Raw genomic sequence first — 22,477 nt, 5'->3', positions numbered from 1 at the left:
CCAACATTCATCTTTGCATGCCTCTTTCACATTTTGTGGTTCAGTAGAGGAGAGTAATGCCAAATAGCTTGAAGCTTCTGCAACTGTTCTTCTAGTTTGTATACCTGCTTCTTTCTGTCCCATGATCTGAGATTCTGGATGGTTCTTCTGAACATATCTGGATGGAGTCTTTTCTTCTATTCTTGTTCGTTCTTCTGCGTCTTCATGAGGTTCTTCTTGAGATTCTTCTTGAGGTTCTTCTTCTTCATCATTCTGTTTTTGAGGGTAGCTTTCATCTTCTTCGATGTCTTCACGATGTATTTGCCTAGGAATGTATCCCTTCTCATCAACCACTACATCAATGCTGTCAACAATTCTGCCAAGTCTTTTATTGTAGCATTTGTATGCTTTGCTATGTGGAGAATAGCCAAGAAGAATGCCTTCATCTGCTCTAGGATCAAGTTTGCCAAGCTGCTCTTCAGTATTCTTGATATAGCATTTGCTCCCAAAGATTTTGAAGTGCTTTACGGAAGGAGTTTTACCACTCCAGAGCTCATGAGGAGTTTGAGTGTTGTTCACCCGGACATTTGTCTTGTTGAGAATAATAACCGCAGCATGTGCAGCTTCACCCCAGAAAGTTGCGGGAGTTCCTGATTCATCAAGCATAGCACGAGCCATTTGTTGGATTGTTCTGTTCATTCTTTCAACAACTCCATTTTGCTGAGGAGTTCTAGCCGTAGAGAATTCTCTCCTTATCCCATGTTCATCACAGAAATCGAAAAATTCATTTGAAGTAAATTCCCCACCTCTGTCGGATCTGAGGCACTTAATTTTGTGACCTGATTCATTTTCAACCAAGGCTTTGAAGGATTTGAATTTTTCGAATGCTTCATCTTTGTGCTTCATAAGTCCTAACCAAACAAACCTGGAGAAATCGTCAATAAATAATATCAAGTATTCCTCTCCTCTAGGTGTTCTTTTCCTGAATGGTCCACATACATCTGTATGTACTAGCTCAAGAGGCATGCTAGCTGATCCTTCTTTCTCTGGAAAGTTAGTCCTGGTTTGTTTTCCAAACTGACATGATCTGCATATGGTGTTGTCAGGAATTTTGATATCTGGAAGATCGCGAACTGCCTGATATTTGCATGCTTTCCTTATTTGTGAGAAGCTTAGATGTCCCAATCTTCGATGCCATAACCAGTGCTCTTCATCCTTGCTTAGATAGCATTGTTGTTGTCCTTCTTCAAATATGTATAGATTATTTGGAGTTCTTTTCCCTTTGAGAACTGTTTTTCCTGTATCAAGATCACGAACAAGACATCCATTTGATCTGAATATAACCTCGGTTCTTTGATCACACATCTGGCTGACACTTAGTAGATTATGCTTCAATCCATCAACAAACAAAACATTTTCAGCCTTAACATCTTCTTTTAAAGGAGCAATACCTTTTCCTTTTATAGTTGCAGGAGTATCATTTCCAAAAGAGACTTTCTTTCCCTTTTCTAAAATAGAATAAGACTCAAGTTTTTCTTTATCACCTGTCATATGCTTCGAACATCCACTGTCAATGTACCATACATTTTCCTGTCCTTCTGCATAAAACGCTATCCCACATCTTTCTGTTTGAGGTTCCTTTATTCTCCATGTTTTGGTTCCTGAGGCTTGTTCCTTTTTCCGCTCTTGTTCCTTTCTTTCCTGAAACCTGCTTCTGCATTCAAAGTCTTCATGACCAAAATTATTGCAAATAGAACATTCAACTTCATTTTCAAGAGCCGAAAAGCTGTTATAGGTCTTTTTTGTAATCCTTGTCATACTTCTTTGTTTTTGAGCTTCCCTAGTCATGATTGTTTTATACGCAACACATTGAGCTGCTTTGTGACCAAAGTTATGGCAAGAAAAGCATTGTCCATTGAAGAAGCTTCTGCGGTTATTGAATCTACCAGCCAACTGATTGTAATTTCTATTTTCATCTATTCTTGAACCAAATTGGGAAGATTTTACCTGTGGCTGGTTGTGGCTTCTGTTCACCCTTAAGCTGGATTGCCCCTGATAGTTTCTGTTTGAAGTTTGTCCCTGCTTTACCTGATGATCTTCATTGTGCTTTTGCTCATTTCTTCTTGCTGCATCAAGATAACTTTTTGAAGTGGATGCTTGAGAAGTTTCTCCATTATAGCCCAGACCTGTCTTATTTAGTGGAGACCGCTGCACACTGATAATCTCATCCAAAGTTTCAGATCCTTTGACAAACTTGAGATTAATAGCTTTTGTTTTCTCAATTTCTTTTCTAAGACCAACAATTTCACCTTCTAATTTTTCAAGATGTTTTTCCTTTTCATCAATTTGAAATTGTAGAGTATCAATGATCATGTTCTTTTCTTCTATACATCTCTTGAGTCTAGTAATTTCATCATAAAGGTTATCCACATCTACAGCATCCTCATAATCATCATCTTCAAATGCCATTAACAACCTATATTTATTACCTTGTTCATCTTCATCACTGTTTGATAAGCCATCACTATCTTCATGGGTGTAATAGCTTTTCTTATTTGCACTTTGTTTCTTGTTCCATCTAGCTGGTTCCTTTCCTTTATCCTTATAAGGACATTTTGCAGCATAATGACCTACTCTCCACAAGCAAAGCATTTGAAGGGTAGCTTACCTCTGAACCTTCCAGAACCCCTTTGAAGATTTCTGACAAAATTTGATTCTTCTTCCTCTTCTTCTGGAACATGGCTTGCTTCATAGTGATCTTCTTTGCCTGATGCCTTAAAAGCAGCCTCCCTTCTGTCTGATGGACCTCCCTTTCTCATTTCATAAGCAGTTAGAATTCCATGTAGCTGAGACATAGTGAGAACACAGAGATTTTCTTTTTCTTCTATTGCAGATACTTTAGATTCAAACTTGGGGGATAATGATCTTAGAATCTTTTGAACTACTATAGACTCTTTTACTTCTTCACCCAAATTTTTCATACAATTAACAATCTCATCTACCCGAAGAAAATAATTAGCTACACTTTCATCATTATACATCTTGAGAGTCTCATATTGAATCCTGAGAGTTTGAAGTTTAGCTTGTTTTACCTGTTCATCTCCTTCATAGCTCGTGATCATTTTGTCCCATATTTCTTTTGCTGATTTGAAGTGCATTACCTTCATGAATTCTGTTTGGGATATACTTCCTAATAGAGTACTGACTGCTTTTGCATTTGTTTCATACTTCTTTTTCTCAGCTGGATCTGTAGGAGTGGCTGAAGGAAAAGCATAGCCTGTTTCTACAATGTCCCAAACTTCTGTACCAAGAGATTGAAGATATGCAGTAACTCTTACCTTCCAATAATTGAAGTTTGTCCCATCAAAAACCGGTGGCCTGATTGATGCTTCTCTCTCGTAGTTGCTCATGATGAACGATCTACCTTCAAGCGATCAAGCTTTTCTGAAGGACCTGCTCTGATACCAATTGTTGGAAATAATACTGAGAGGGGGGGTGAATCAGTATTATCTAGCAATTTAACAAATCTTCCTTATTTGATCTTTTGAATTATTCTTGCATATCAGTACCATAAAATAATGAGCATGAACAAAGAAAATAGACAGTCACACCAAAGAACACAAGATGTAAGGTGGAAACCCAATGTGGGAGAAAACCACCTGCTGCAATATGTCTCTATCTTCTTTCAATTTAGAAATTCTTTTACAATGATTTTGTACTGGTGCAGTCCTTTACCAGTACGCAGGCTGCAACCTGCAGAGAGCTACAACTCTCTCTCGTTCTCCAGTCTCTCCTGGAAGGGAGCTACAACCCCCTACTTCTTTTCATGAAGAATCAAATGATCAACAAGTATACAACAGTTACAGTCCACTACAGTTATCAGATCAGTAATCACAGAACTAACCCAGAACACCTTATGAACAGAAAAATACAGTCAACAGATCATCTTAAGACAGGGACGCAATTTTTCTTTCTGTGGCCTGCGACTGGACGCAGTTTTACCTTCTGCTGCTCTGCGTACCGACGCACTGTTCCTTTAAACTGCTCCGCGTACCGGCGCACCCAACAATACTATCGCGCCGCGTCTTTTGCTTCAGAGACGCACCCAATAATACTATCGCGCCGCGTCTTTCGCTTCAGAGACGCACCTGAGCCCTTACTGTACTACGTCTCGGCGCACTTGCACTTCACTGAACCTGCGTCCCTTCAGATATAAAAGATATGAAGACTTCAGAACTAGCCCAAACAGTCAGATCTGCAGATCTGATCATGCGCCATAGAGATCACAGTCCATTAGAAGATTCGCCCTCATAGATCTGGACTAGATCACACCAAAAGATATTCAACCAAAGATGATGATGAATCCAAATGAACTCCTTTGCTTTATATAGGCAAGCTCCTCCCCAAAACATGGAACAATACCACGAGCCGACACCATAGAAACACAAAACCGTCGGCTAGATACCACACAAGAAACCCCCTCGTGCTTTTCTCTGTCTTGAAATGTGTGCACTGGGTGGACGCATCCCCTGAACGGCTGGCCTGCGTCCCTGGACGCGGGTTCTGCATGGTATACCTGCGGGGACGCACTTTCTGAACAGATTGCCTGCGTCCTTCTTAAAAATAGAGAGCTGATCATCAAGAATAGTGATCTACCACCTGAATGGGTTGCCATCAAGGACAACACCTGAATCATAATACCAACACTATGGAGTCATACTCCTCCACTATAGCATCAACCCAAATTAGCTGTTGCACTGCTTCCTCAAAGGAATATGGCTTGGTCTCAAAACATTCCCCAGCAAGGTCCATGTATCCACTCTACCTCTTAGGTGACCTCCTCTATCTGTGCTGAGAAGATGGTGCTCCCACATTCTCTCTCACATCCTCCAACAATCTCTCAACTTCTCTTGTGCACTTTCATCCATCTCTGGAAGACTATGCTTAAGTGGATGTCTCCACTCTTGGAACCTCTGCATGGGGCTGCTTTTCATCAGTCTGAGGCTCCTCCTCCTTAGCAACCAACAATTCCTCCATAGCCTTTAGTTGGAGCTCCCTCTCAAGTGAAACTCGCATGGGCTTCTGCTCATCAAACTTGAAATCTCTGTGAACCACTATCCTGTGATTGGTAAGAAAGTACACTCGATAGTTGTGAGGTATATTAGTGTACCCCACAAATATCCCCAACTCTACTGTCAGCTCAAGCTTCTTCCATGCATCCTTTGTCACATGGAAATATACCAATGAGCTAAAGATCCTGAAGTGACCCACATCTGGTCTCTTACCGGATAAGGCTTCCTCTGGTGTATTTATCCCAAGTATGTGATGCAGGCTTCTACTCTGAAAATAGACCACTATGTTACATGCCTCACCCCACAAGTGAAGTGGTAGGCCTTGGTCATGTAGCATTTCCTGCATTTCCCCTACAATAGTTCTGTTCTTCCTCTCAGCCACCGCATTCTGTTGTGGGTTATGAGGTGTTGTCAACTCTCGTTTAATTCCTTCCACTGCACAGGAGTCATTAAACTCTTAAGAGACATATTCTCCACCATTGTCACTTCTCAAGGCCTTGATCTTCTTCCCTAACTCTTTCTCGACCAAAGCTTTGAACTTGTTAGCGCTTGAAATTTCACCTCAGGCTGAAAAAGGTAAACTCCAAGGCAACATCAAACCACTTAGCCTCGTAGCTAGCCCTACGGGGCAGGAGAGGGCTCTCTCCGGTCTCTATCGGCAAAGATCTTCAATGGGCAGAGATAACCAATAAAGAACACTGATTTTAGGCTAGTAAACTGATAAAAAGGTTTGATTTGGGATTTTTAGGGTTTTGGTGGAAAATTGGGGAAAGGCAATTTTGGGTGCGGGGATTGGACACAGTTTTTGCAGGGGGTTCTTTGGGGCAAGGTAGGAGACCGTATTGATGCCTTTGAAAGAGTCAGATGGGCAAGAATGACTGGTGAGGAGCTAAGGAGAGCAAGTGAGAGAAAGTAAACACCTTGAGTTCTCCTTAAACAGATGAAAACATTGATATTAATCAAACTTAAAAGCAGAGCAAGGCAATTATGAATTATACTTTAACACTTCATTTGCCTAATTTGCAGAAGGAAAAGTAAGAAGATGTTTCACATAACAAACTTACAAGTACAAAGAGAAGCACACCATCAATACATATAACCACAGGAATCCCAAAAAGGACTGCAAAACCCTGGTCTTTCTTCCTTTGCCAAAATTGCAGAGATACAATGAGTAATACAATAGAAAGCTTTCTCCCTCAAGAATCCAACCATGAAAATGACCAAGAAAGTACATAATATAGGCAATCTAACATCTTTCCTTGCCTCTAGGGGTCGAGCTCACTATCCTAGGAGCTGTTTCAACCAATTCCAAACTGAGCACTAAAATCTAGGCGGTCAAAACAACTTGCCTCTATAAGCTAGGAAACCAATTCATTCATTAAATTTTTGCCTATTTCATGAATGAATCTTCTAGAAGAGATAAATAAGTGTCAAAGTATCATAAAATTACATCATTTACATCAAGGAGGATCAAAATCCACTCCAAAAAGTCAAACCTAGTCAAAACTGCGTTTTGCTAAGATGTAGGTGCATTTCTGTGAAAATAGCCTGATGCGTAGCGCCCTGAATCTCAACGCGTAGCACGCATTTGGGACTACTTTTGAGGCACTTCCCGGTGTCCAAATGAGGAAAAAGTGGGCTTTTTCGAAAGGTATAGATGTCTACTTTCCAACCCAAGTGGAATTTCTAAATTTGGTGACCATTTTCCCCTCCAAAATTGCAATCTCCCAAGACTGCTTCCTGTGTGTCAAAAAGGTGGCAGAAAGTCATTTTTTGCTTGTTTTTTGACCTTCTGGAGGCTCAAAACTTGGTGAAATTTCTTGGCAATTGCTGAGCAAGTGTATTTTTGCATGAAAAATCCAAAAATGCTGAGTTTTCATGAAAAGGAGTTGCCCATCTTCAGGGTAGCGCGCGGCGCGCTACGCGTTGGGGAGGAAAACCTGTTTTTTGCCCAAAAAATCACAAATGACCAAAAATGCTCAAAATTTTTTGAAATTTGTGCTGGAGGTAAGTCATTTAGCACCATGCTCCTTCAAGGAAGCCTCAGCCAAGATGTGGAGGGGATCAGGCCTTCTTCTTCATTTTAGTGCCTTAGCCAACCGTCCTTTGAGCACCTTCATTCTTGCCTTACATACGTGCATTCGAGCCCAATAATGGTTTTTCATGTTCCGGAGCATGTCCTTATCTTTGTTAGCCTTGGCCAGCAACCTCTCCAAATGAGCATTGACCCGAAGAAGCATAGCCTCTCGCTCAATGGGTACCAAATCACCGGGTCTCTTACGAGCCAAGTTGCGGTCTTCATGGATCCTCCGCAACTCATCAAAAGTGTGTTCATCTTCTAGTTGCTTGTTGCGCTGCTCTAAGTAGGTGATTGTCTAATTTTCCATTTCCAACCTTTGCTGCAACAAGTCATTTTCAGCCCTCAGTTGCTGGATGATCTCCTTTGACTCTAGGCTAGGAGAACTGATATCGAGGTCAACAACATCTATGCCTGGATCACCTGATGGCCCCTCATCAATCTTCGGCTACTTGCCTCTCTCTTGTACCTGTGCTATTGTCGGAAACGAGGCCCCTTCTACCTGGTGTGGAGATAACACTCGCGGTGCTGATGAAGAAGGTGAGACCCCTTCCACCTGATGTGGAGAAAATACTCACCGAGCTGATGCAAATAAGGCCCTGTGGCCTCTCTGATATGTGACCAATGGAGGGGACCTGACATGTCTGGGCTTAGGGATGTCATACTGCTGTGAAGGTCCTCCCTCCTCATGAACAACCTCAGGGGGTGGTGGCGCTGTGAATAAATCTCGAGAGATGAAATCCTCCCATGGAATACCCTGCTGGGCCAACTGATGCATGACCACAATCTTGATCAAAGAATAATGGTAGATGCTCTTGTGTTGTTGTGTTGGGCTCTTTCTCTACACCAAGGGCACCATCCTCTCAATATTCCGGCACATGAAGAAAGGAATGTTCATCATCCGTACCCATGTGAAATGCATCAACAAGCGGATATGGTACGAATACAAACGTGAAAATCTGCCTTCGCAAGTGAAATAGCGAATGATGAGCCTCATCAAGGGTGTATACTCATCCCTCAAGAATCTGAAAGGAAATACACCAGTCAGGTGCCTCATATATACAGGTTTAATGTAGGGCTCAAACTGGAATCTGTCCAACAACTGGTGCTTGTTCCACTCTTCTCGAACATTGGGTATCCCTGTTGCTTGAGCAACAACCTCAGGTGACAATGTAAAATCCACCCCTGCAAGATTCACATGCCCGTTGTGTAAATGCAAAACAAACAAGAGAACCAATTCCCTGTGGTGCTGAATTTGGGAAATTCTCTCGCAATATTCATAGCATGATTGATGACGGAAACATGTGACTGCAAGTGGATAAGCTTGCAAATAGTCCAAAGAGGTGGGCTCCTTTCTCACGTGATGACCACCTTTACCACCCCTGTGAGGCCTCCTTGGCACCTCAACCTCCGGTGTTGACTCACGGTCATCACTTTGCTCATAGTCTGTTTCGGTTTCTGACATGGTTTCAAGAGCAAAATGGCTGAAATAAACTGCTGTTTCTACTCAAATGACCTGTTGTTTTGAATATTTGAATGCTTCTCCAACGGGACAAAAACACAAGGGAGATGTTAGGGAGGGGGACTTTTGAGGGGATTTAGGGAAAATATATATAAAAGGGAATTTAGGGAAGGAATTATGACACATACATCATCACACAATCATAATTTGTAGGGGTTTGATAGGAGGTAGGATTTAGGGAGATTTTATTGAATTTTAGGGATAGGTAGGGTTATAGGGCTTTTGATATTTTTGTTAGGGAAATTGTGTGAAAGTGACAAGGGAAGTGATAATGGGAATGTGGGGAGATGAGGGATTGAAAAAGAATGACCTTGGGTAGCAAACTCAAAACCCTAGCTTCACTTGCAATTTGAAATTTTTAAACATAATATATATGAATTTCGTGCTTCACATTTGATGGCATTTGACACATTCTCCATGCTCATTTTTCTTTAGCAAGCAAAACACATTGATGATTGGAGGCCTACCTGTAAAACTTAGGAGATCTGAGGTCGTTTTGAAGCTTCACTGGCGATTTCTGTAGGTGAAAACCCAACGCGTAGCACGTGGGTCCTGACGCGTAGCGTAAGCCCAACGCGTAGTGCCCAACTGATTCTTCCACTGCAGAGTGTGCCCTGACGCGTAGCGCGCAGGCCCTGATGCATAGCGTGCAGGTGCTGTCGCTCAATTCACCCATTTTCACACTAAATCGCCTTTCACACTTGCTCTTGGAGTCTTGGAGGCAAATGAATTGCAAAATGAGGAGAGAGGGGATTTTATAAGCTTGATTTAAATTAATTTCCCTTCAAACCCACTTTATAATGTTTATGCAATGACACTTTTTAAAACTAATTACTGCTGACTTGTGGTTTCCGTTTTGTCATGAAATTGGTTGAAATGATGCTTTTTCTTGAAAATTTTTGCAGGGATAGCTTCTGAGGAGTCTTGGCAAAGGAGACCAAGGCCGCATGCCGAATTCTGGAGAATTTGAAATTTTTACAAAAATGAGAAATTGACCTTGCCTTCAAAAACAGGGTTTTTGAACTCAAGGTAAAAATTAGCTATATAATATGAAATCATCTGAAGTGATGCTTTGATTGACATCCCTCTGGCATGCTGGGCACTTATTGACCTTAAAAGACAAAATTGGACTAAACCCTAGACCTAGTACTTTGACTTCAAGACAAGACCAAGGACCCTATAAAGAATTTATTGACTGAAACAAACTTAATCCAGCAGTGCCAAGAGGGGAATAAAAGACAAAATCTCCTCCATCAGGGTTATGGCATGCCTAATGGAATGTAATGAGATGACACTGATGAGACACCTACTTATGCAAATGCAAAGATCTTTGATCGCTGATGGAGGGCTACTAGACCGACTCTAACAGAACTCACAAAACTTTGTGAAAGTTTGGTCCTTCTTTTGCATGAAATAAATCCAGCATTTACGAGAATAGTCACCAATGAAAATAACATACTACCTTTACTTCGTTGTGGATGCCGTCGAGAATGGTCCACACAAATTAGTATGGACTCGCTCTAAGATAGCCTTTGCTCGACTGTCTCGATCATGAAAGGAAGGCTTGGTGTACATTCCCAAGGTACAACCTTTGCATGTGTCAACTTGCTCAAGTTTACCTTTGGGAAGTCATGTAGATATCTGCTACATTATCTTCAAATCCCATGATGTAAATGGCCCAACCGCTTGTGCCACAACTCGCCAATGTCTTGGCTTTCCATAAATTCTACTTTCGTACTCAATGTTGCACAATCATCTACCTCTAGTTTATAATGATTCTTCACCCGAATACCTATCCTCTTGGTCTGACCCGTGTCTATGTGTCTTAGGAACACCTTTCCTTTACTGAAGACAACATTGTAGCCTTTGTCCTCCAACATCGTGACTGATACCAAGTTCTTCTTCAATCCAAGCACTTACATCACATCTGTCAAGGTGAGAGGAGCTCCATGCTCCCTCTAAAAAGTAATCATGCCCACTCCTGAAACACTGTACCTTTCATCATCACGCATCTCTATGCGCATCTTGAGGTCTTTCTCCTCCAAGGCACTGAATAAATTTTTATCACCAGTCATGTGGAATGAGGCTCCACTGTCAAGATACCAGACACAACCCACCATCGATGACACCATGCATGCGATGAGGGTAAAGTCCATGTCAAACTAAGAGGCTAATGCCTCACCTTCTGATCCATCCGAGGATTCCTTCTTGGACTTCTTTAATGGGCAATTAGTCGCATAATGTCCCATCTTGTGACAATTAAAGCATCTTACTTTAGACATGTCACCCTTCTTCCCTCCATGAGAAGAATTTGATTTGATATGGGAAGCCTTCCCCTTCCCTTTCCTTGCCTTACTTGCTAAGGCCAGATTTTCTTCATCATCATTCTTGGATGAAGAACCATCTCGTGTGCTCTTCCTGATCTCCTCCCGCTTAATATTTGACCACAGTCGTTCCCAATCCGGCAGTTTCTCCCTTCAATTCACAGAGTCCTGGTAGCTATTCCAAATTTTTGGAAGGCCAAGGAGAGTGAGGCTCACCATATCATCATCGAAAGTAGTTATTCCCAGACTTCTCGAAATATGTGGAAATAATATCGCCCTTCTCCATATTGATTCTTCGAAGCTTATTCTTGAGCGCCAATTTCCTCTGGTCGCTATTGTTATGGTAGAGATCCTTCAATGTCTTCCACATTGAAAATGGAGTATCCTTCCCATGGAGACTTGAGACAATATGGTCTCGAAGTCCCTCAAGGATGATCCATCCTGTCTTCGCTACACACTTCTTCCACTCAACCAACTCTTGTGCATTAGTTGAAGCTGGCTTTGGGATTTCTTGATCAATATAAAACAAAGCAGAATAATATAACCTACTTCTACTATCAAATTGCGGAAGCTTAAAGATCAAGCTGAACAATATAACCAGAAGAAGAGGAATCAATGGCACAATACACATGAAAATAATTTGGGGAAGGCCTCAGTTAAAACCCCACACTATTGTATTATCATACATGGTGGAAATACATAGGAATTATACAAAGCCTTAGCTCTCACAGCTAGTCAGCTCTTAGTACAATCCTCACAGATGCTCATAGGAAATCTTGGCTTCTCTCCATCATTTCTCTCTGCCCTCCAAGCTCCTATTTCATTGTGTTGTTCCTTGTGGATGATTTTCCTATTACCAAGTGGAAAACTCTCCTTCAAAACTACACAATCCTTTAAGGATGAACCCTTGACTGCATGCATGAGTTTTCTCCATGAGAAAACACATGCAACTGATAGTACATTGTCCTTGAACATTAATCCCAACTGGATGTTTCTCAGAATATACATGCATGCGTTTCTGATGAGGGAATCTTCAGTCAACTAGAGTAGCACCAGTTGAGTGCAATAATGCATCAACTGACTGCTTACTCACTATTGGTTCCTCAAACAGTTTGGAACTAATTTAACTGGACTTAAATCAGTAAACTAAGTTAACTAATTAAAAATCAAATATAACTCAATCTTATCTCCTTAATTTAAGGGATAACTCTTGCATGACTTCTGAAAGACTTCTAACTTGAATTTCTCCAACTAACTCATTTAAAATTAATTAATTAATTAATTCCAAGTAGTTGTTAAGACTAAATTCAATTTTAGTTCACACTTTAATTCAAGGAGAAATTAAATTGGAATATTCTTGTTGCCATATTTCAACAAAAATATGGAAGGTGCCTTAGTAAGGCCAAAAGGCATGACCAAAAATTCATAATGACCTTAAATTCATAACAATTCATAAATGACAGGAATGGGAAACTTATATTTAATAGTGAACATGTTGAGTTCTCTATAATCTAGACACGAATGACATGATCCATCCTTCTTATGCACCAATAGTACTGGACAAGAAAAATAACTTTTGCTAAGTTGAATTATACTTTCCTCTAGCATTTATGTAAACATGCATTCAATTTCACTCTTCTAGGCATAAGGATATCTATGAGGTTTGGTATTTGGAGGAACACTTACTGGAATCAAGTAAATAGCATGATCATCATCACGAATAGGTGGGAGACCTTTGGCGGTCTCAAATACCTTGGAATTATTGTCAAGGACTCTTTTGAGATCTAGATAAATGGATGACTTAGATCTTTGAACATATAACAAACATAATTGTGCACTTACCCCTCGTTCCTTCTTCAAAATATTTTTCATGCCATTAGAGCTCATTATCTTCCTTAGTTTCCTTGTGATACCCCTTCGTTCAATTTCATTTCTTTTTGAGAAAAATTTCAAGAAAAGTTCTTGAAAATCAAAATATATTGTCCCCAAAGATTGTAACCATTGGACTGTTAATATAACATCTGCACCACCCATTTGAATGGAAAGCATTGGAATATTCAATACATATTCCCCAAGGGTTAGATTGATATTATGGAAATTTTTGAGAAATTTATAGTTCCTCCATTTGCAACCATCACTTGACACTTTGGTGATGGATATAGAAAGAAATTCAAATCCTTGACCATCTTACAATGAATAAAATTATGAGAACTACCTGAATCAATCAACAATATTACTTTTTTCTTCCTGAAATATCCTTCTATATTGAGATTTTGAGGAGTGGTAATTCCTGCCAATGCATTAGAAGATATGGCTGGATTCATTTCCTCTTTTTCAGCCCCTAGTGTTGGTTCCTAGTGTATATCTTCTTCTTTTGATGTTTCTTGTTCCTTTTACCTCCTCTTCACAATCTATGTAGAATAGTTTCTTCTCAGCACACTTATGACCTTTAGTGTATTTGCTATCACAATTGTAACACAACCCTTTTGCTCTTTTTTCCCCCAATTGTTGTGGTGTAAACCTTGTAGGTTGTAGGAAGCTAGGAGCGACATACTTTCATCTTTATTGTTGTGAGTGGTGGACTTCCTCGTTGCAATAATTTTTCTTTCAAATTTTCTTGCTACCCTAAATGCATTCTCCAATGACTTAGGTTCCCAAATACAAACCTCAAGTTGGATTTTATCCTTTAAAGTCCCTAAGAAGACATCAATTATATGATCCTCTAGAATATCAATTACCTTGATGATCCAAAATGGATCCAAAAACCCTCTAAGTCTTCAAAATATTCTAAAAGATCAAAACTATTGCATGAGGAAGAACTCTTAGAACACACATAAAACGTTATCGGCAGTGAAAAACATAACAAACATTGGAAAAACAAGTTATCGACAACGATGCATAGGAGCCATAAGATTTGGCCGATCAACGGTCTAGATATGATCAGCACATCGCAATCAGCGGTGACAGGTGGAGGCTATCGGGGACAAACATATAGTAGTTACGATCATGATTAGTGCAGGTCTACGAGGACCATTGATCAAGCACACAAATCGACGGTCCAAGTTGAATCATGATATCACAATTGGCAATTACAGAGGAGCGGTTACCAGATATCCCAGGGGCTTATGTGATGTGCAATTGCGATATTTCCATATTGTGTCGGAGAAGTACAAGGGAGCACGGCCAATAACAAATGCGCTGATGTGATTAACCGAACCCGACGAGATCTATGAATGTGATACTATATTATTTCAAGTTCGATATAAGCAGGATTTTTTTCTTTTAATGTATTTTTAAATACAAAGGGAAATCATGATACAAACAGGATTTCAGGAGGACCAAAGGCGGTAAGAGGTTTTGGCTAGGCTCCACCTGAGCCCATACATTGGCTGCCATGCGTCCAGGCCCTAGAGAGAAAAAACCACTCTTTTCGGGTGGTTAACTCCCATACACATGCCACCCCCAAAATGAACCTCAGATGTTGGATCCAGATCTCCCAAATCAATGTTAGAGATGCAATAAGCAACATAAAGGCGGATCCGATGGGAGTTATAAGGGGAATTTATAGTATTTCAAATCTGATAAATGGCAGTTTGGTGAACTTCTTGTGTATTTAGTGTATTTCTCTGTGAGCATAGAGAACATTGTTTCTGGGGATTTCAAAGGCCTGATGACCCATTCCATTATAGAACAGGTGGCCACCATCCCTGAAAGAATTTAGCAATGATTGCTAACGCTCATAGGGGGATTTGAGTGGACAAAGGCTGAGAAGCCAGAAAGCCCGAGAAGGAGAAATGAACAGACAACGCCAATTGGCTCTAAAGCCACAGAATAACAAAAATGGAGATAAGCAGTAATGAGATAGAGAGGAAACAGAGACAGAGAGTCAGTGAGGGGAGTCTGTGTACATAGAAAGACTTTGGGAATCCAAGTAAAGCCTTGTTGTTTTGTATCTGTTGTGTGAGACTCAAATTGAGCTCACTTTTGTAAAAACTATACTTTCGAAGACATAATAGAGAGGCCACCACTGAAGGCTGGACTTGGAGACTCAGCCCAGGAGTTTTGGGTGAACTCCAGATTAAACTTGTTGTGTTTTTGTGTGTTGTCTATTATGTTTCTTTAACTACTTCATTGTCTATGTATTTCGCAATCTTATCAATCCATTGCTTAAAGTGACATAGGCAAAATCCATGCACATGAGTATATAATACCTTCATAATTATCTAAGATCTCATGATCAGATCAATCGGTATCATAGCTTTACATTTTCTAAGGTTAGACAAGCTTGTGCTGAATTGTTGAATGCTAACTAGGTCAAATCTCAAATTAGGAGAAGGAGAATTGGTTGAGGCTAACCCAAAAATCGGAAGAGTCTATTCTAGGAGGAAAATGGTAGAAGAAATTCCCTTAGAATAAGACTCTCAGTTCATGGAAAACTTCATGACCATGAGAGACATGGTAGAAGAGATGTATCGAGAATTTAAGAAAGGTTGAGGTGAAGATACTTCAACCTCCAAACAAGACAAAGGAACAGAGGAACCTCTTCTAGATGGCCTTTCAGAAGGCAAAGGGAAAGGGAAAGAGCATCCTTTATCAACACCTCCTTCTAGCCCTTTGATTAACTTAGATTTAAAATTTGATTTGCCAACATATGATGGAGAATTAAATGGAGAAAAGCTAGATAATTGGATTAGACGGATTGATGTATATTGCAGGGTGTAGAACATTGACTCACAAAGGAGAAAGATTCAGCTGGCCATGCTTCACATTGGAGGAACTGCCCTAGTGTGGTGGGAAGGCAAGGCACAAGCTGATTTGAAGAAGCATGGTAAAATTCTTTCTATCTGGAGTGAATTTGTTTCTTCCATTAAAAAACAATTCTATCCACTAGCTTATATGCAAAAAGAAATTACGAGTTGGCAAACTCTTCACCAATTAAAGGGGCAAAGTGTACAAAGCTATACCAAAGAATTTAGAAAAAGAACTTTAATTCTAGGCATTTCTCTACACTCACCTGAAACTTTTTTGAAGTATATAGGTGGTATAAACAGCTATTTGAGGCACACCATTCTCATGTTTAACCCCATTAGCATAGATAAGGTATTTGTCCAGGCTACACATCTAGAGGCTAGAGGCAAGAATGTGAACCTAGAGATTGGGGGATCATCAAAACCCACTGCAAGCAAGAACAAGGAAAAGAGGAAGCAGAAATGGAAAGAGAGGAAGGCAAACACTGTACAGAAAGACAAAACTTCATGCACTCACTGCAAGAAGGATGGACATGATGATGAACATTGCTAGTCTTTGCATCTGGAGCTGAAACCCAAGAAGTTCAATGGCAAGAAGAAGAAGATTGTTGTTGCTATTCAGAAAGATTTGGGGTCAACCTTAGGCGATGAAGCAAAAATCAAAGCCACAGGTATAAAAAGTAAAAATTCTAAAGCATATACTAGTAATTCTGCACAATCAAATGATAATGAAGAAAATGAGAGGAAAAGACATGACTTTTTTCATATTAAAGTTATTTCCAAGCATCAAAAGGTTGATTCTTTATTTGATAATGTTTGAAAAGTAAACTTTATTTCTGAAGCAATTGTAAAGAAGTTGGGACTACTAACCACACCTCACGAGAAGCCATATCCATTAGGTTGGGTATGTGATAAAACAAAGCTACAAGTGACTAGACAATGTAAACTTAGGTTTGGTTTTGGGTTAACTTTTGTAGATGAGGTTGAGTTAGATATAGTTCCCTTGGATATATGTGGTACTGTTTTAGGATGTCCTTACATGTATGATAGAAAAGATATTTTCTATAGAACTAAAAATAAGTATCAACTGACAAAAGATGGAATAGAATATATTGTAAGAGCTCATCAACTCAATAATAACTAAAGTCTCATAAACTCAAGGCAGATGAAAATAATTGTATATTCATGCAAGAAATTTTTACTAATGGTTGTAAAGGAAACGAAACCTGATGAAACCAATGTATTTGAGGGCTGTGATGCTAAAAAGAAAGCTAATTTAGAAAAATTTGTTTCAGAATATGATATCCTATTTCAAGAACCTAAAGGTCTACCACCCAAAAGGGAAATTGTACATGATATTCATTTGCAACAAGATGCTCCATTGCCTAACACCAAAATGTACAGGTTATCCGCTTTAGAGAATGTAGAGATGAAGAAGCGGGTATAGGAGCTGCTCGACAAAGGGTTCATAAGACCAAGCACATCACCATGCAGATCTCCAATCGTGTTGGTGAGAAAGGAAGATGGTTCATGGAGGATGTGCATTGATTACAGAGCACTGAATAAAATAATGATCAAGAATTGTTATCTTGCTCCTTGCATAGATGATCTACTAGATCAGTTGAAAGAAGTTGTTTACATTTCCAAGTTGGACTTGCATAGTGGGTACCATCAAGTGAGAGTTGCAAAACAAGATGCATGGAAGACTGCTTTCAAAACAAAGCAAGGGCTGTATGAATGGCTAGTTATGGCTTTTGGCTTAAATAATGCTCTTGCCACTTTCATGAGAGTTATGAATGATGTACTCTAACCTTTTATTAATGATTTTGTAAATTTTGTATATTCAGATGACATTCTTGTTTTCAGTAAAACATGGGAAGAACATTTGAAGTATGTAAAGTAGACTCTAGATGTTTTGAAAAAAGAAAATCTCTACGTGAAGTTACCAAAATGTGAATTTGCCAAAACATCTTTAAATTATTTGGGTCATATTGTAGGAGGTGGTGAATTGAATATAGATCCCTCTAAGGTTGAAGTCATTGTGAACTGGCCTAAACCCAAATCTACTATAGAAATTAGGAACTTCCTAGGAGCAGCACAATATTGGAGAAATTTTATTTCTAAGTTTTCCTTAATTGTAGCTCCCTTACATGCTTTAACAGGATTGAACAAGGTGTTTCAGTGGGGAGGAAAACAGTAGAAAACCTTCAACACCTTGAAATAAAAAATTAGCATAGCACCAATACTAGCATTGCCAGATCTTCAAACACCATTTGAGATTGAAACATATGCCAGTGACTATGCCATGGGAGTAGTGTTGATGCAACAAGGTACACCCATATGTTATCATTCTGAGACATTTAATTCTGCAGTAGTTAATTATCCCACATATGATAAATAATTGTATGCATTAGTACAGAATGTGAAAAAGTGGAAACATGACTTAATGGGCAAAGAAACAATTATATATACTGATCATCAACCACTTCAATATTCACACTCACAAACTAAGTTGCAGCAATCAAGGCACTATAGGTGGATGGGTTTTCTACAACAATTTCATCTAGTCATCAATTATAAGAGGGGAATACACAATAAAGTTGCAGATATGTTATCAAGACCAATCATAAATGCATCTACTATTCTTAAGCATAACTCACTATTGCATCTACGTTGAACAATATGCTCAAGATGTAGATTTTAGAGATGTATATGCAACTTTAAGTCATGGAAAACAAGTAGAAGAATTGGATTATCATGTTAAGGACCAACTCTTGTATCATTTGGGAAAGTTATGCATTCCTCAAACTAAAAGAGTTAACATAATCTGAGAAGCACACACTTCTCTAATATCAGGTCATTTTGGTATAAGTAAAATAGTTTCACAACTGCAAAGATTCTGCTATTGACCAAGAATGCATGAAACGGTTTCTATATATATTAAAGGGTGCACCATGTGTGCTAAAAGCAAGCCCAACAATAGAAAACTAGGGTTGTACACTCTACTTCTAGTTCCTTCTCATCCTTGGGAAAGTGTTTCCATGTACTTTGTTGGGGGACTTCCAAAATCTAGAAAAGGTAATGATTATTTATATGTTATTTTGGACATGTTTAGCAAAATGTGTATTTTAATACCTTGCAACAAGTAGATTACAGCTGAACAAACAACAAAGTTGTTCTTTCAGCATGTATGGGTTCATTTTGGGTTTCCCAATTCCATTGTATCTGACTGAGATTCCCGATTTGTTGGGAAGTTTTGGTCAAGTCTATGGGAATTGATGGACACCAGACTAAAGAAGAGCACAACCTTTCATCCACAAATAGATGGCCAAACAAAGGTGGTCAACAAGAAAATGATCCAGTTGCTCAAAGGCTATTGCAGCAAGCATCCCAAGCTTTGGGATGAATATTTATGTTATGTACAACATTATTACAACCGTGCTCTATTCTACACAAAGATCTCCTTTTGAGACTTGTTTTGGTTTTACATGAAGGTCTCCCTTAGATTTTGTCTTTAGTAGAGACATAATAGTTGATGGACACAGTGATGTGGACAAAGCAACTAAGTTCATTGAACAGATCCAAGAAATTCACCAGGCAGTGTTGGAATAGTTGGAGAGAAGCCAGGCCAGGTACAAGGCAAGGCATGATAAGAATTGAATTGAACATAGCTTCCAAGTTGGTGATCAAGTCTGGTTGTACATCAACAAAGACAGAATGCAAGGTGAAGGAAAGAAGTTGAAACCAATAAGGTATGGGCCTTTCAAGATACTTGAGAAAATTGGTGGGAATGCTTTTCGCCTTGATTTTCCAGCTTACATGCACATCTATTTAGTAGTTAATGTAGAGGACTTGAGACTATTTGAACCTTCATAGATTGAAGATCTCGAAGAGAAAATTCAGTTGCCTTCTATTGATGATCTTTTGCCTAAATATCTCAATGAGTTGCAGGAGATATAGTTCTGGACAAGAAGGTAAGAACTACGCGCAGAGGGGATGTTGAGTACCTCAAAATTGGACTCAAGGGTTCAAAACCAAGCAGTGTAAGATGGATAGAGATTGGGAAAGTGAGGAAGTTGTATCCTCACTTGATTGATGCTTAAAAACCAACTTTTGGTGGTCCAAAAGCCTTTTTCAGTGGGAAGGCATGATCCAAAATGGATCCAAAAACCCTCCAAGTCTTCAAAACCTTTTAAAAGATCAAAACTATCGTGTGAGGGAGAACTCTTGAAATAGGTGGAAAACATTATCGACAGTGAAAAACATGGGAAATAGTGGAAAAATAAGTTATCGACAGCGATGCATAGGAGTCATTGGATCTAGCCAATCAATGGTCCAGATCCAATCAGCACATCACAATCAGCGATGACAGGCAGAGGCTATCAAGGACAACCATATAGCAGTTGTGATCATGATTAGCATGGCTCAATGAGGACCATCGATCAAGCGTGCAGATCGAAGGCCCAAGTTGAAATGCAATATCACAATTAGCAATTACAGAGGAGCGGTTACCAGAGGGCCTGGGGGCTTATGCGATGTGCTATTGCGATATCGCCATATCGCATCAGAGCAGTACAAGGGAGCAGGGCTGATGACAAATGCATCGATGCAATGAACTGAACCCGACGGGATCTATGAATGTGATATTATATTATTTCAAGTCCGATATAAGTGGTATTTTCGTGTTTTATTGTATTTTTAAATACAAAGATAAATCATGATACAAGTGGGATTTCAGGAGGACTAAAGGCGGTAACCCATACATTGACCACCATGTGTCTAGGTCTTGGAGAGAGAAAACCACTCTTTTCCAGCGATTAACTCCTATATGCATGGACTGCCCGAAATGAACCTCAGTTGTTGGATCCAGATCTCCCAGATCAATGGTGGAGATGTGATAAGCAACATAAAGGCGGATCTGATAGAAGATATAGAGGGAATTTATAGTATTTCAAATCCAATAAATGGTAGTTTGGTGAATTTCTCGTGTTTTTAGTGTATTTCTCTGTGAACATAGGGAACATTATTTCTACGGATTTCAAAGGCTTGATGACCCATTCTATTACAGAACAGGTGGCCACCATCCCTGAAATCATTTAGCAATGATTTCTAACGCTCAGAGGGGGATTTGAGCAGATAGAGGCTGGGAAGCTAGAGAGCCTGAGAAGAAGAAACGAACAGACATTTCCAATTGGATTTAAAGCTACAGACTGACAAAAATAGAGACTAACAGTGTAAGACATAGAGAAAACAAAGACAGAGAGTCATTGAGGGGAGTTCGTGTACGTAGAAAGACTTGGGGAATCGAAGTAAAGCCTTGTTGTTTTGTATCTGTTGTGTGAGACTCATATTGACTTTTGTAAAAACTCTACTTATGAAGACATAATAGAGAGGCCACCATTGAAAGCTAGACCAGGAGATGTAGCCCAGGAGTTTTGGGTGAACTCCACATTAAACTTGTTGTGTTTATGTGTGTTGTCTATTATGTTTCTTTAACTGCTTCATCGTCTATGTATTTCGGAATCTTATCGATCCATTGCACAAAGTAACATAGGCAAAATCCATGCACATGAGTCTATAATAACTTAATAATTTTCTAAGATCTCATTATTAGATCACTTGATATTCAATATTTGGAAGTCCCCTATGTGCTCCCCAACTAAAACCTTTTATTTGAGATTTATCATTTGGCTAAACAAGGTATTTCTCTTTGTATCCTCACAATGTGTTATCAATTCCTCTGTAAAAATTATTTAAGTGACTACTACTTAAAAAGAACAAAGCCATTGATACCATACAAAATTGATTGGGTTCCAAATATAAATATGAAATGCGTACCTTTTGTGTTTTTTGCACATCATGTAGGTCAAAGAACTACTCCATCTATAGTATCCATGTTAACATATCCTTGCCATCAAACATCCTCATACCTAACTTTGGAATGTATTTGGTCTTAAACATAAAGTTAGAGTATACAATCATGATTCACATTTCTTTTTTTATCATCACAAGTTTCATGGAATACCTTGTCGCCATTAGGAAGCATTTCTTTAGCAACTTTGTCAAACCTTCTATTTCTTCTTTTAAGTCATCCTTCAAGCCTTCTATGTTCTTTGAAGTCATCATTACTTCCAATTCACTTTTTGTTACTCTTTGTGAGAGAGAAATTTGTTACACTTGGTCTCGTAATTTTGATATATCATGTTGCATTTCTTCCTTGTCTTCATGCATTAAAGAATATCTTTCTATTGGATTACTGGATGTATCTATTTTTTTGTTTCGAGGAATTTTAGAATGAAATACTAATATTTATTCTTCATGTTTCATTTTAATCACTTCAAACTGATTTTTCAAACAAAATAATGCAAAATTTTTAAAAATGCATTGTTTTTCTTGCTTTTAGGAGATCAGTCTTGAAACTGTCATATCTCGGTAATTTTGGCCTCCTAAGGTTTGAAAATTCATTATAATGTATATTTTTATTTCCTCTTTCCAACTCGATAAATTCGACAAAAAATGGATTCTTCAGGGTAAAGTTATACCAAATCTCCTACAATGACATGATTATGGACTCGTTTAGCATAGAAAACTTGTACAGACTACCATGTGCCACTGTTTTGACCTTTGGCCCTAAAATCCCTCATTAATAGAATAAATTTTTTGCACATTTAGGAACTTTTTATAGAATTCAAATCTTGTACTTGAAGAGAATATTGTGACTATTTTCCCTAGGTCACATGTTTGACACTGAAATC

Source organism: Pinus tabuliformis, chromosome 6 (assembly GCF_031772625.1).
Source record: "Pinus tabuliformis cultivar Carrire ecotype Pingquan chromosome 6, CPIR1, whole genome shotgun sequence".
NCBI classification, from domain to species: Eukaryota; Viridiplantae; Streptophyta; class Pinopsida; order Pinales; family Pinaceae; genus Pinus; species Pinus tabuliformis.
This window is presented reverse-complemented; position numbering follows the sequence as displayed.